Below are 14939 nucleotides of genomic sequence, written 5' to 3'. Positions count from 1 at the left end.
AAGTGCTTCTTAAATATGTATTAAAATTAATTTATTCCTTATGCCTTATGCCTCACTTTATGCTAAATCTTCTCAATATGTGCTTTATTAACTCCCACAGGGTTGCTCTCTATACATTACAGATAACAAAAATGTATACTATTCAAGATAAACTGTAATGATCAAACCCTCCATGGGATAACTGGAATGTTATACTGGTAAATATTAACAACGTCCCCTATTTCCAACAATTGTATCCCTTACACACTGAATATAACAGGGGTGGGCAAATACTAGCCCACGGGCTTGAACCAGTCCACTAAGATTAGTCCCCAGACAACCCCCACCCTTATGTTCACCTGTGTCTCCACAGGTATCAGGCGATCACAGCTCTTGTTGGCTGTGGATTGCTGTTTGCAGCCAATGGGAGTGGTAGGAAGCAGTATCCCAGTCCACTCTATTCCCCACCACTCCCATTGGCTGCGAATAGTGACCCAGGGACAACAAGAGCTGCAATTGCCTGATACCTGTTGAGGCACATGTAAATATAGGGGTGACAGCTCACCGGGGACTAACCTTGGCAGTCCACTGCTTTTTTACCTCCCACCCATGGCATATAGGATGGGCTATACTCAGAGAATATCTTAAAAAAAAAATCAACAGCAGCAGGGAAATAGTTTTCGCCCCAAATTCTGACTTCGTCAAATAGTTTGGTCAACCAGACTGTGTACTGAGGTGTTCAGGGGGAAGGTAAAAGGAGTGGTTGTCCCCCCAAATTCAGAATGGGATCACTTACAGTGATTTCACATAGTCTCAAAACTTCTGTCACTGTTCCCAAATCTGTGTGAATAGACATAGTATACCAACTTGTATGTTTCCTAAATCCTTCCCCTTTTACCACCACCACAAACCAAGAAGAAACACACTAGTTCAACTATAAGAGGCAGCCTTACAAAGCAGCCAAGGAGAGAGAAGAACTTGCCCCACTGTGTAGTAACTTCTGTCCTTTAAAAAGGAAAAAAAAAAACAAGAAAAGTTAAAACTGAAGGTGGGCCCAAACTGAAAACCCTTGATACAAATACTCTTGAATTTGAGTGAGCTCAGAAATCCAAACACACAGCTGGGTCCAAATGTCATAAACAATTCCTATTGTTTTAATGTTTTGAAAACAACTGAGATCCAGTTCTCCACCAGGTTCCAAAACTTTGGAAAGTATGGAATCTAGATATGAATTTTGCAACCCAGTCCCATGTCAGGCAAAACATATTTATCACTACAATTCTTCAGTGTTCATATCTCTATTGTGGAGCGTGTTCTCAAGCTCAAACACACAAGACTAAAGATAAGCCTAGGGCAATGTCAGCTAGAAGCTGCAACATTTCTCTAAGAAGAGTTGTGTAAAGTATTAATACATTTCATGCTAGACACAGAAAATGGGATTAGAAGTGAAATGCTAGCAACAACTTTTTATGAGATGTGGAATTAATTTTATTCATGACCCCAAATGGGCACAGACTTCTTCTATCCACATACGTGTATCAGGATTGTTAGATTACAGCTAATTGATTCTGAAGTAAGTACCTTCTCTACTGCTGTAAATTAGCATAATAATCTACTAAGGAATTTATCAACTCACAGATTCAAAAGTGAACCAAAACACTTATTTTCTGGGGATCATATTATAAATATATATTGCACATACATATTGTTTATAGAAAATTCCTTCATATTCTTTCAGGCAGGGGTAGGCAATAAAATGGCAGTGGTTTACCAGGGTTAGCCACTATATTTACCAACAATCACAGCTCCCATTGGCTGTGGCTCTCTGTTCCCAGCCAATGGGAGCAGCAGGAACTGGCACGGACCAGGACATCATTTCCCGCAGCTCCCATTTGCCAGGAACAGCCATCCATGGCCAATTGGAGCTGCAATCACTCTTACCTGCAGAGGCACAGATAAATATAATGGTGGAGTTAACCCTGGCAAACTGGATCTCCCCCATGGGCTGGTATTTGCCCACCTCTGCTTTAGGGGAATTTACCTTCCCATCCACCCTCTCCCATTTCAGAATATAGGATATTGAAATATAAAATGTCTTTCTTAACATACCACTGAACAATACATTGACATTCAGGATCCCCAGCCCCACAAGAGGAAGACTTCTATGTGAACCCCTCCTGACAGTCGTAATAAGAGTCTTGACTTCTACATCGATTGCTTCTACAAATGACCATGGGCTGACACTGTTAATGAACAACAACACCATGAAACACATTACCTCAGCCATGCGGAATGCAATGATACACACAGCCTCAAAAACAATTCTAACATTGTAATCAAAGAGGCTGACAAAAGGGATGCTGCCGTCATCAACAACAGAATAGATTATGAACAGGAGGTTGCCAGACAACTTACCAACACCAGATTCTACAAGCTCCTTTCCTCTGTTCCCACTAAAGAATATAAACAAAACAAAACAAAACACCCTAGACCATCTGCTCAGGAAACTCCCTGCTACTACTCGGGACCAAATCCATACTAACACGCCTCCTAATCCCCAGCCAGGAGTTTTCTATCTGCTACCCAAGATCCACAAACCTGGAAATCCTGGATGACCCATCATCTCAGCATTGGCACAGACACAGCAGGATTATCTGTTTACTCTATCCTTAGACCCCATGCTACTAGAAATCCCACCTACCTTGGAGACACCACTGACATCCTGAGAAAACTACACAACATCAGTAATCTTCTTCAAAAACACCATCCTAGCCACCATGGATATAGAAGCTCTTTATACTAACATTCCACATGATAGTGGATTATTGGATGTCAGGAACACTATCCCCAATGACACCACTGCACACCTGATGACTGAGCTCTGTGACTTTGTCCTCACCTACAACTATTTCCAATTTGGGGACAATTTATATCTTCAAGTCAGCGGCACAGCTATAGGCCCCACAATATGCCATCATCTTTATGGCTGACCTTGAACAATGTTTTCTCAGCTCTTGCCCGCTAGTATGCTTACTCTACTTAAGCTCTCATCATGTGGATCAATGAGAAGAATCAAAGAATTCAAATGAAGAAGACCATTGAAGAATTCCATGGGGATTTCAACAATTTCCACCCCACCATTAACCTTAGCCTGGACTGAGTCACACAAGAGACCCACTTCCTTGACACTACAGTACAATTAAATGATGGCCACATTTCCATCACCATATACCGGAAACCTACCAACCGTTCTACTTATCTACATGCCACTAGCTTTCATTACTTGATCCATTGTTTACAGGCACGCCCTAATATACAACCAGATTTGCTCCAATCCCAGAGACAAAGACAAACACCTAGAGGATCTCTATCAGGCATTCTTAAAACCTAAATACCCACCCAGGGAAGTGAAAAAACAGATTAACAGAGCCACATGAGTACCTGGGCATCACCTTCTTTAAGATAGGCTCAACAAACAAAATAACAGAACACCACTAGTCATCACTTTGAGCCCCCAACTCAAACCCCTCCAGTGCATCATTAACAAGCTATAACCTATCCTGGAAAATGATCCCTCACTCTCACAGGCCTGGGCAGACAGGCCAGTGCTCACCTACAGACAACTCCCTGACCTGAAACAAATTCTTTCCAGCTACCTCGCAGCACACCTCAAACGTACTCATCCAGGAACCCACCCCTGAAATCAACCCCAGTGCCAACTCTGACCACACATCTATACATCATCACAGGACCTAATCACATAAGCTACCACATGAGAGGCTAATACAACTGCACATCCACTAATATGATCTATGCTATCAAGTGCCAGCAGTGCCCTTTGCCATGTATATTGGCCAAACTGGATAATGTCTACAACACAGGATGAATGGACACAAATCAGATATTCAAAATGGTAACACAGAGAAACCTGTGGGGGAACATTTTAACTTGCCCAGGCACTCACTGATGGATTTAAAGGAGCTATTCTCTTGCAAAGCAATTTCAGGAATCAGCTAGAGAGAGAGTGTGCAGAACTTGCCTTCATATGCAAATTTGATACCATCTCACATGGCCTGAACAAAAACATGAACTGTATGTGCTGTTATATTGAAAACCCAAATGACGTCAAAAGCTAAGTATCAGGAACGTATAGCCTACTCTGTTAGCCTCATTTAACATGGACACTTTAATTGACAGACTTTTCTCCTCCTCCCCCTCTTCCCTCTTTTTCTGCTTTACAATTCAACCTCTGGGTTTCTTGCTCCATATTTGTCATCTGAAGAAGTGGTTTTGCCCACAAAAGCTCATGATATTATTTACATATATATATATTTGGTTAGTCTCTAGGGGTATGTCTACACTACAAAGTTAGTTCGAACTAACGGACGTTAGTTCGAACTAACTTTAATAGGTGCTACACTAGCGCTCCGCTAGTTCGAATTTGAATCGGACTAGCGGAGCGCTTAGTTCGAACTAGGTAAACCTCATTTTACGAGGACTAACGCCTAGTTCGAACTAGCTAGTTCTAACTAAGGGCTGTGTAGCCCTTTAGTTCGAACTAGTCGGAGGCTAGCCCTCCCCAGGTTTCCCTGGTGGCCACTCTGGCCAACACCAGGGAAACTCTATGCCCCCCTCCCAGCCCCGGACCCCTTAAAGGGGCACGGGCTGGCTACGGTGCCCGTGCCAGGTGCAAGCCTGCCAGCACCCAGCTAGCAGACCCTGCACCTGGCACGGCACAGAGCCACCCACCCGATGCCCCCCAGCCCACCCCCTCTTGCCAGGACCAGGCTGGCGGCTCCTGGGAGCCTGCCCTGGACCGCAAGAGGCGGGCACCTTCCTGGGCTAGTGCAGACATCGTGGACCTCGTCCACGATCTCCGCACTAGGCACAGGAAAGTGGCCGTCTAGGGCAGGAGAGCTGCCAGCCTGGCCACCCAGGAGCAGGTGTGCATGAAAATCAAGGGGGTCCACTGAGACCTCCGACACTGAGCCCTGAGCTTACAATGGCCGTCCTGGGTCAGACCAAAGGTCCATCTAGCCCAGTAGCCTGTCTGCCGACAGCGGCCAACCCTAGGGACCCTGGAGGGGATGGACCGAAGACAGTGACCAAGCCATTTGTCTCATGCCATCCCTCTCCAGCCTTCCACAAACTTTGGGCAGGGACACCACTCCTACCCCCTGGCTAAGACCACTCCATGGACCCAACCTCCACAACCTTCACAGCCTCCTGCAGCAAGGAGTTCTGCAGGTTAACTATTTGCTTTGGGAAGAACAACAACTTTCTCTTACTAGTTTCAAGCCTGCTACCCATTCCTTTCCTTTGGTGTCCTCTAGTCCTTCTTTATGGGAACTCAGGAAGAACTTTTCTGAATGCACCCTCTCCACCCAACCCCTGCTTTTGGAGACCTCTATCCTGTCCCCTCTCCATCTCCTCTTTTCTAAGCTGAACAGTCCCAGTCTCTGTAGCCTTTCTTCATCTGGGACCTGTTCCCAACCCCTGATCATGTTAGTTGCCCTCCCTTCTCCCAGCCTTTCTCTTCCCCTCTCCCACCTCCTTTTCCCAGTCTCCCCCAGTTTTTTTCAATAAAGACAGAGTCAATGTTGGAAGAAACGTTATCTTTATTTTGTACATCAATAAGAAGGGGGGCTAGGGAAGGGTAAGTGGAAGGAGGTGAGAGAGGAATGGGGTACAAGCCCCCGATGGGGAGGACTGGGCTGGCTCTGCGGGCTTCTGGGGGTGGAAGCTCTCCTGCAGCCCCCCAATTACCCCCTCTCCCCAGATGGCAGCCTGCGGCAAGTGCAGCTGGGCTGATGGCCGAGTGGTGTGATGTGCCCAGTGTGGGTACTCCGGGCACTCCAAGCCAGAACTTCTTTGCAAGCGGGGCACCCCTTAGAACTGTCTGTCCAGGGTGGGGGTCGGGACCCTTTAAGCGCAGCCCTCGGCTAGCCTGAGACAGCATCTCCACGCTCTAAGTCCTCCTCTGATGCACTGCCGGCACTGCTTCCGTCCATCCTTAAGCCCTGTTCAGAGTCCACTCAATGTGGACTTGCTAGTTCGAATTAGCAAAACGCTAATTCGAACTAGTTTTTAGTTCTAGACGCGTTAGTTCGAATTAGCTTAGTTCGAATTAACTAATTCGAACTAAGTTAGTTCGAACTAGCGCTGTAGTGTAGACGTACCCTAAGGTGCTACAGGACCATTGTTGGTTTTTTAACTTTAACAGGGATATCTATTAAACTATGTCTTAGCTATGACATTTTCTAAACAGTGACAGCTATTGGGGAGTAGTGTCCCAAAGAAAGTAGAAGCACGAGTCATTTCAAACAAGACTGTCCAAAGCCCTGGAAAATATATATTGTAGGAAATAGTCCTGTATTGTCAAGGAGATGGATTAGATGACCAGATAGGTCTATTCAATCTTTAGAGCTAGATTACATTATTAAGGGACATCCCTTCAGTAAGGAAGTGTATGTCTGATGAGTTATGTGGTAGTGAGAGTCCTAGGAGGAATTCTGTTTGCCAGACTAAATTCATCCTGGGTCTCCAGGGAAGTTCAGGCTGCAACAGGAACTCCATTGTTATTCCGCAAGATGCCATGTGAGCTTTCCTGCATATGTAGCCAGCTCCCTTGTCCAGTGTGAGGGCCCAGAGCCACTATATTACCTTCTCTTTCCTGTCCCATGGAAAAGCTGTCAGTGTTCCCTACACATACTGTGCTGATCCACTTACCAAGGGAACATGAAGTATTTTTACATCCTCTTTCTACTCTTCCCTCCTGTTTGGCAGTGGAAGGATTAGGCCCCCTCATTTGTAGGATTATAAAAATGCAGCTCTAATAATCATGTTAACATCAGCATTCCGACGCATCTGACATGACAGCTTGTTGGAGGAATATGCACAGCAGTGAAATATATTTTCTTAAATAAAAGAAAATGTAAATATATTTCATTATACCTTGAAGAATTAATCGGAATCTTAAGAACATTTTTCTGCACAGCTCCAGTATGAGAAGAACTCCTGCAGAGAGGCTGGCATGTAGTGAGTGGGAGGAAGGCAGTGGCATATTACACAACAGCCTGATTGTTGGGACTCTGATTTATATCAGTATTTTGTATGTTCCGTATAAAAAAAAAAAGTAGCATGTGGCAATGCAACTGTGTTTTTAAGAATAAAAATAAAGAAACATTAGAACCCTACACACTTAAGCTTCATTTTAGAGCTGATTAGAATTTTGCAGTGGAAATTGTTGATTCATTGAAACCAGGTGCAAAAATGTATCAGCTTTGATGAAATGTTCTCAGCTTGAGGAATGAATTTCTGGTTGAAACCAAGGAGAAAGACAGACCCAGTCCAGAATATCCAGTAGTCTGATGATTAAGTACACTCACCTGGAATGTAAAAGAAGTGCATTCATGTCCCTTCTGCATGTGATTTGGAGTTCTCAAAAAAAAATCCAAAAAAGCAGAGAGTTAAGCATAGATGTTGTATATCTCAGGTGAGGACATTGGGCTATTGATGATACTGGGATGGCCTCCTCTAAAAATTTCAAAAAAGCTTGCTTTTGTCCTGATGGGCAATTAAAACAAAGGTCAAAACCTCAATTTTTTTTGTGAAATGGAATTTTTATCAGGCCAGCCACACTTCAACTGCACATTTAACAGGAGCAGAGCATTAGTCGCAGTAGTAGTAGTAGTATGTAAAGCCAGTAATTTATTAGGTACTTTCCAAATAGAATAGAATAGAATAGAAGCTTTCCTCTAGGAAACTTACTATCTGCAATCCGTTAAAGGGTAGGAAGAACAGGTACACCATATCATAGTAGAGGTTCAAAGTGGTACTCAGCCCCATCATAGTAAAATTATATAAATGTACAGTTTTGTAGTAATATAAATAGATTAGTTTATAATTAGTTTATTATAGTTTAATGGGACATTCATAGAATCATAGAACTGGAAGAGACCTCAGAATGTCATCAAGTCCAGCCCCCTGCTCTAGGCAGGACCAATTCCAACTAAATTAACCTGGCCAGGGCTTTGTCAAGCCGAGACTTAAACACCTCTAGGGATGGAGACTCCACTACTTCCCTAGGTAACCCATTCCAGTGCTTCACCACCCTCCTAGTGAAATAGTTTTTCACTAGGACATTAAGGATGAGTTTTTCCAAAGCTGTTAGTGTTTTGTTGGGAAGGATGGTCTAGACATTAGGGCTACGTCTACATTGGCCCCTATTACGGAATAGGCATGCAAATGTAGCACTTTGGAAGAGGCAAATCCGCGGGGGATTTAAATATCCCCCGCGGCATTTGCATTTTCATGGCCACCGCTTTTTTCCGGCTTGGAGATAAGCTGGAGAAAAGTGTCCAGACTGGCGCGATCCTCCGGAATAGGGCTTGCAAGTAGGAATAAGAGATCCTCCGGAATAGGGCTTTATTCCAGAGGATCGCGCCAGTCTGGACGCTTTTCTCCGGCTTATCTCCAAGCCGGAAAAAAGCGGCGGCCATGAAAATGCAAATGCCGCGGGGGATATTTAAATCCACCGCGGATTTGCCTTTTCCAAAGTTCTACATTAGCATGCCTATTACGTAATAGGCAGCCAGTGTAGACACAGCCTAGGGGTTCAAGACTGAGACTGGGGAAACACACCTGCACTCTTCGGCCCTGGCTTCTGGTTTTTAACCTCCTGTGCCTCAATGCCCTATCTGTAAAATGGGAATATTAGCATTCCCCTAATTACCACAGGATAATTTTATTCAGAATTTCCTAAAATGAGAATAAAACAGAACCTCATTGGAATATTCAGTAAGAACTATATATTAATACTGATATATACTAGTCTGAGAGGTAGCTGTGCTAGTCTGTTTCTGTTAAAACAACAAGGAGTCCTGTGGAAACTTAAAGACTAACGGATTTATTTAGCCATAAGCTTTCCTGGGTCAAAACCATTTCATCAAATGCAAGGAGACCCATTGTGCTCAAGTCCAGTTGGTGCATTTCCTATAGGTATGGCGAAGTGAGGCTGACTGAGCCTAGAGCATTTCCCAAGCCCCTTGTTGCCCAGTGTGGGGTTGTATACCCCATCACATATATGTTATATTCCAAGCGATCAACTTGATTATTGTATTGAACACTCTTCACATTTCTTTTCCAAATCGAAGCCCACATCCTGCTGACTGGGTGACTTAAGTCATTAAAATTCACAGCTGGGTTAAGGCACAGACAAAAATAAACTGTTTTAAGAACATCATTGATTAACAGTAACCCTTTTAATGAAAACTCTGGCTGGTGCAAATAATTATTTTTTAAATGAAGAGTTTTCAATATAGCTTATAAAATAGATGTGCCGCTATATTTTATTTCCTGTATTAAAGGCAACTGTTATTCAGAACTACTATGAAACTGTTTAAATGAAATATTTAAAATAGTGCCTCTCAATTGCCAGGCTCTGGAGCTACCCAGATGGAAGGCCCCAGGAAGCAATAGGAAATGTTCAGTATATTCACATAATACATATATATCTGTTTCAACACTGAGAAATACCTTAACAGCTACCAAATTAAAAATCTGGCCAAAAGTCATGATTAACCAAATGATCACTGAGCATGTGCTCAGTGTGTATAAATAAGCTTCTCTTGACATCCTTAAAAAAAAAGGAAGGGCTTCATTGGGGAACGTTTGCAAAAAGAACAAATATTTAGGTGCAGAGAATAGTTTATCTAGTAGATATGGCAGCTGGTATATTTTTAACCTTGTCAAGGAGTCAAGGCTTGAACTTGGATGTTATTAGACATTAATCCCATTCAGGGCGCACTGAGGATAAAGGAGTAAGAAAGGGCAAGAGAAGGGGAAATTGAGCCATATGAGGAGAGATTAATAAAATTGGGACTTTTCAGCTTAGAAAAGAGGAAACTAAAGGGTGGGGGGGTATGGTAAAGGTCTATGAAATCATGGCTAGTGTGGAGAAAGTGAATATGGAAAAGCTATTTACTTGTTCCCATAATAAATGAACTGAGGGTCACCAGATGAAATTTAATAGGTAGCAGGTTTAAAACAAACAAAAGGAAATATTTCTTCATACAACACACAGTCAACTTGTAGAACTCCTTGCCAGAGGATGTTATGAAGAACAAGACTTCAACAGGATTCAAAACAGAACTAGATAAATTCATGGAAGATAAAACTAACAATGGCTATTAGCCAGGATGGTAGGAATGGTGTCCCTAGCCACTGTTTGTCAGCAACTGGCAATGGGTGACTGGAGAGGGATCACTTAATAATCACCTGTTCTGTTCATTTTCTCTGGGTCATCTGGCATTGGCCAATGTCAGAAGACAGTATACTGGGTTAAATGGATGTTTGGGCTGACCCAGTATGGCCATCACTAAGTTGAAGTAGGTCAAGTTCTGTCATCACACTGATGTAACTCTACTGACAGTGCAGTTTACTCTGCATTTCAAGTGGGTTTAACAGAGAATGGAAACTGATCCAGGATGTCACAACAAGGAACACAATTGAGAAAATAAAAATTCAAATAAAAGAAATGGGTACAGTAGTTAAATACGTACATCGTAATCAAACAATCTGTAGTATATGCCTCGCTTTTTGGAGAGGAGGGCCAAAGGTTGGCAATGTCAATTTATCCCTAGTAGCAAAGGTTTCACTTTAATAATAAAAATATTTTAAAAATCGAATCATCATATGGAAAGAACCCATTGATTTAAAGTACATGGGAGAAATGATAAATGAACTGATGGCAGAGCCCATAATATATCTTACAAAACCTAAGAACCGTTGAACATCCTTCTCATTTACGTTAAGGCCCATTTACATCACTCCTTCTGTATGGTCTCCTTACAGAGAAGTATGAAAATTACTTCTGTACACCAGAATAGCTCCTTATGAGCTTTTACTATCTCTAATTTTCAACTATACAAACATAGTATTGTATTTCAATATACATAACATAGTCCTATAGCCTCAATCGCCTCAATCGCCATTTTAGCCTTCTTGCACAAAATCGCGTCTAGACTGGCCACGGATGCTTTTGCGCAAAAGCATCCGTGCCAATATAGACGCGCTTTTGCGGAAATACTTTTAACGGAAAAACTTTTCTGTTAAAAGTATTTCCACAAAATCATGCCAGTCTAGACGCAGCCCTACTGTGGTAAACTAGTATTTCACACTTGGTAATGCTTATCTTCTGACAGTTGAGGTTTGCAGTCTTGGGGCATGCCTAGACATACAACGCAACAGTAGTGCAGCTGCATCAATTGAACTACACTGCTGCAGCATACATAATGAAGAGGCTCTGTGCAGACAGGAGAAGTCTCTCATCGGCATAACAGAACCACCTCCACGAATAGCAGAAGCTGCACAGGCTCACACACTTAGGCCAGCATAACTTATGCCACTCAAAGGTGGTATTTATACCCTTCCCTAAGCAACATAAATTATGCCAGCACATGCCGTAGTGTTCACATAGCCTTAGCAAACATTTTTTTGTTATAGGGCAAACTCTTAAATATTCCCTTATGACATGGGCTACAGACATTATAAGTAAGATTTAAACACATAGCAGTCTACAAGCATTTCATGATTCAACACCAAGCACATTCTTATGACACTATCATCTACAAAACACAAGTGAGCCAGAGTGGTTTACAGGGCTGGCCCACAACATTTTGGCACCTGAGGTGAGGAGCTCAAATGACACCCGCATATTCCCTCGCTGCATCAGCAGCAGACACAATTTGCTACACTCTGGGTCCTAATGGTGCCCCCCCCCCCAAAGTCTGGCACCTGAGATGGCCACCTCAGTTCATCTCATGGTAAGGCCAGCCCTGATGGTTTACAACTATGCATTGGTCAGTCAGGCCCAATGGCTTTAGCATGAGCTGGCCCCTCATTTGACAGTCTCAAAGGGGTGATGTGTGTGTTGCTATGCCGTTCACTGTGATGGTCCTCTGCTGGCTAGTTATACAAGTTTTAGGACTACTTATGCTGGCAATATGATGCAAAGTGCCCTCACAACAGACCAACTTCTGGGTTTATATTCACAACAGTCTACTTTTGCTGGGCCCCAGCTATATGCGTAAAAGAGCTCACGAAATCAGAGAGGAGATTCTGAGACATTCATCATATGTTATTATATTTTGCCTCAGTATGAAACAGCTGTATTAGGATTAGGAAAATGTGATTAGCCAAAAATATCTTAAGTATTTGCAAAAGGATTTGGTGACATTTTCCTTATAAAAATAATTAGTTCCTTCTGTGTTGATGAACATGTTGTACGGAAGAGGCCATGGGCAGCAGGACAGAATGAGGTATGTCAGCTGTTGTTCATATAGATAGATAACTCAGAGACATACAGATGTAAGGCACATTAAAAATGTAAAACTGCAGGCTTTCATAACATTCATGATTCATAGATGCTCCAAGATGACAAACACAATACTGACATTCGGCTGGCACAGACCTGTCCCCACCCTGCAAACAAAGGGAGAATAGAATCCCTAAGTTAAGAAGTAAATCCTCCTCTCTACTGTGTTAAGCACAAGAATCCCTGGTTGAGGAAAAGCAACCTTCCCTCTCCATGCTTCAGAATTTTACTAAATTCCCTCTGTGGATTCTCTTTCAGTTAGCCATGTCCCTGCTCTGTAAGGAGAAGCAGCCAATAGGTCCACAAAACAGTGACCTTGCTTCTGCCTCAGCATGTTGCTGCTTAACACAGAAGTGTCAGAGCTCCCTAAAGTCAGTTCCCTACTCCAAAAGGAGATATGGCAGCTCAGAAACCTTGGCCACTCTAGGAAGGCAAACTGTCATCTATCCTTCTGGAGCAGATCTGGAAGCCTCCTCTACCTCTTCCACTTCTGGGTCCATTACAGAAGAAGATTATGACAGGTCAGCTTACTCACACTGCTGTGCTCTAACCACATAACTATTCTTCATCTTGATGGGGAGAGTAGTGGATAGTAGGATGTGAACTAGTTGACTATCTGATAAGCAAATGCTTATCAGATAGTTGACAGAATAGTCGACTAGTCACTTTCCCAGCCCCTTGCTGCCTCTGTTAGATAGAGGCAGCAAGAGGGAGGAAGAAGAACAGGGTAATTCAAAGCAGCAGTGCCATGCGGAGCCTGGGGTCAGCTGCTTCATGTAGCGCTGCCGCTTTGAATGTTGCATGGAGCCTCCTCATGGCATTTCAAAGCGGCAGCCCTGCGTGGAGCCCAGGGTCACTTCAAAGGTGGACGGGCCTTTTGCATCCACTATTTGATTTGTCAATTACCCTGTGCTAAACATCTTTAGTGGATAGGAAGAATGTAGGGCCTGATCTTGCAAAGCACTCAAACACTTTCAGCTCCTGTTAAAATTCCAATGAAAGCTGAGGCAACTGAGCACCTCTAAGAGGATGCTCAGCACCTTGTAGGATTGGGCCTATAATTACTATTGTTGGAATTTGCTGAAGGTATCAGTATAGACATATTTCTATTGAGTTTCGAAGCACCTAACATTTGAATAATAAAATTCTCCCCAAAATTGAACTTTCTGGTAATTTGGATTTATATATGGTTTCATGTAGAACTCTGCGAATTTCCTTGGTGTTCACTGCAAACCAGTAAAGCTCAATTGTTTTGTCATGGTTTCATTCTTGTATCAAAACAGAACTTAAGCAAATCTCAGCATGCAAGTGCAAACAAGTGGATCCTTATATCTTGGTTTTACAATGACACGAATACTCTGCCTCATATTCAGAGTATTCTACTTATCTTCATCAAAGGTAGAGGGAATTAAAAGCTTTGCAAACAAATAAACAGCATTGCAATTTCAGGGTGTGATGATGATGGTAATAGGCATATATTAGTGTTTTTCTGTTAAATGTAAGTGCTGGTGTTTATGCCGAAGCAGAAATTGCTGTTTTTCATTAAAAATTGTGTTTAACAAAGCAGGACCCATTTACTTCCCCAGCAGTATTTCTCACTGTAGGCGGCTTACACTGAGGGCATGTAAATACCCAGGTCTGTGTTGCCTTTGTTGGCAAGTTGAAAGACACCACCTATATTTTAATCAAAATGAGGAAGCACATAAGGCTGAAGCTTTTAGGGCTTAGCAAGCAATTATATTTGCTGTGTAAATACTAACTGTAAATGGGCCTCCAGTTACGCTGACTGACACTAGCACAGCAAGAGTGCTGGGTCAAATGCAATTAGGCTGGAAGTAATTCTGGAGTAAAACTCAGATCTGTAACAGAACAAGAAACTGACAGCAAAAACCCATTTTCTCTCTCCAGTGAGGTCACAGCTGGTACAGCAGAATACACTTACTGCATTACCTCTCTCCGTTAAGGCAGCTGAAACCAAATGAAAAATGTATTTCTTATCTAGCATCCAGGAACAGCTCAAGTTTCTGTGCCTAGATTCCATATGAATACTAATTCTTAAATAAAATCGCTAGTGGATTGCTGGGAATGTTTTTCTCATTGCAAAATTCCCTCTAGTGTATTATATGGACCTCCAGAGTAACAGCTGAGACCAGCCAAACAAAACCTTTATTATTCTAGTGTTTTGGGTCTTGCTAGAAACGGCTGATGCATTCTGAAATCAATGGCTGTGTTTGAATCCCCATAATCAGAGAGAGAAAAAGAGAGGCAGAATTTAACGTGAAAAATCCTTGCTAGATTCCTTCAGAGTATAGATAGGGCTGAATTTAAATTCAGCATCTCAAGCAGAGATTTGGTTTGGTTTAATTGGACAGGATTTGCTTAACATTACCTATTAGTCCAGAGGTGGGGAACCTTTCTTCAGTGGGGGGCCACTGACCCACAGAAAAATCTGTCAGGGGCCACACACAAGCAAGAAGCAAAAAAAGAAAAATCAAAAAACAAAACTCACTGACAAGCTTGGGGCTTCACTCAACAGGAAGGCCAGCCAGTGCTGATGCGCATGTGTGCATGTGTGTGCGTGTAA

At 42.7% G+C, this 14939-nt stretch overlaps 1 long non-coding RNA gene across 5 annotated transcripts in view; it reads left to right on the top strand.

Moving 5' to 3' along the window:
* The window catches only part of LOC142827856 (uncharacterized), a 109655-nt gene that overhangs the window by 25524 nt on the left and 69192 nt on the right, over positions 1-14939 (top strand). The gene's annotated exons all lie outside the window — the stretch shown is intronic.

This window comes from Pelodiscus sinensis, chromosome 3, assembly GCF_052426305.1.
Source record: "Pelodiscus sinensis isolate ZL-2025 chromosome 3, ASM5242630v1, whole genome shotgun sequence".
Lineage (NCBI taxonomy): Eukaryota > Metazoa > Chordata > Testudines > Trionychidae > Pelodiscus > Pelodiscus sinensis.
The sequence above is the reverse complement of the archived record's forward strand: the minus strand, read 5'-3'. Positions and strand labels throughout refer to the sequence as shown.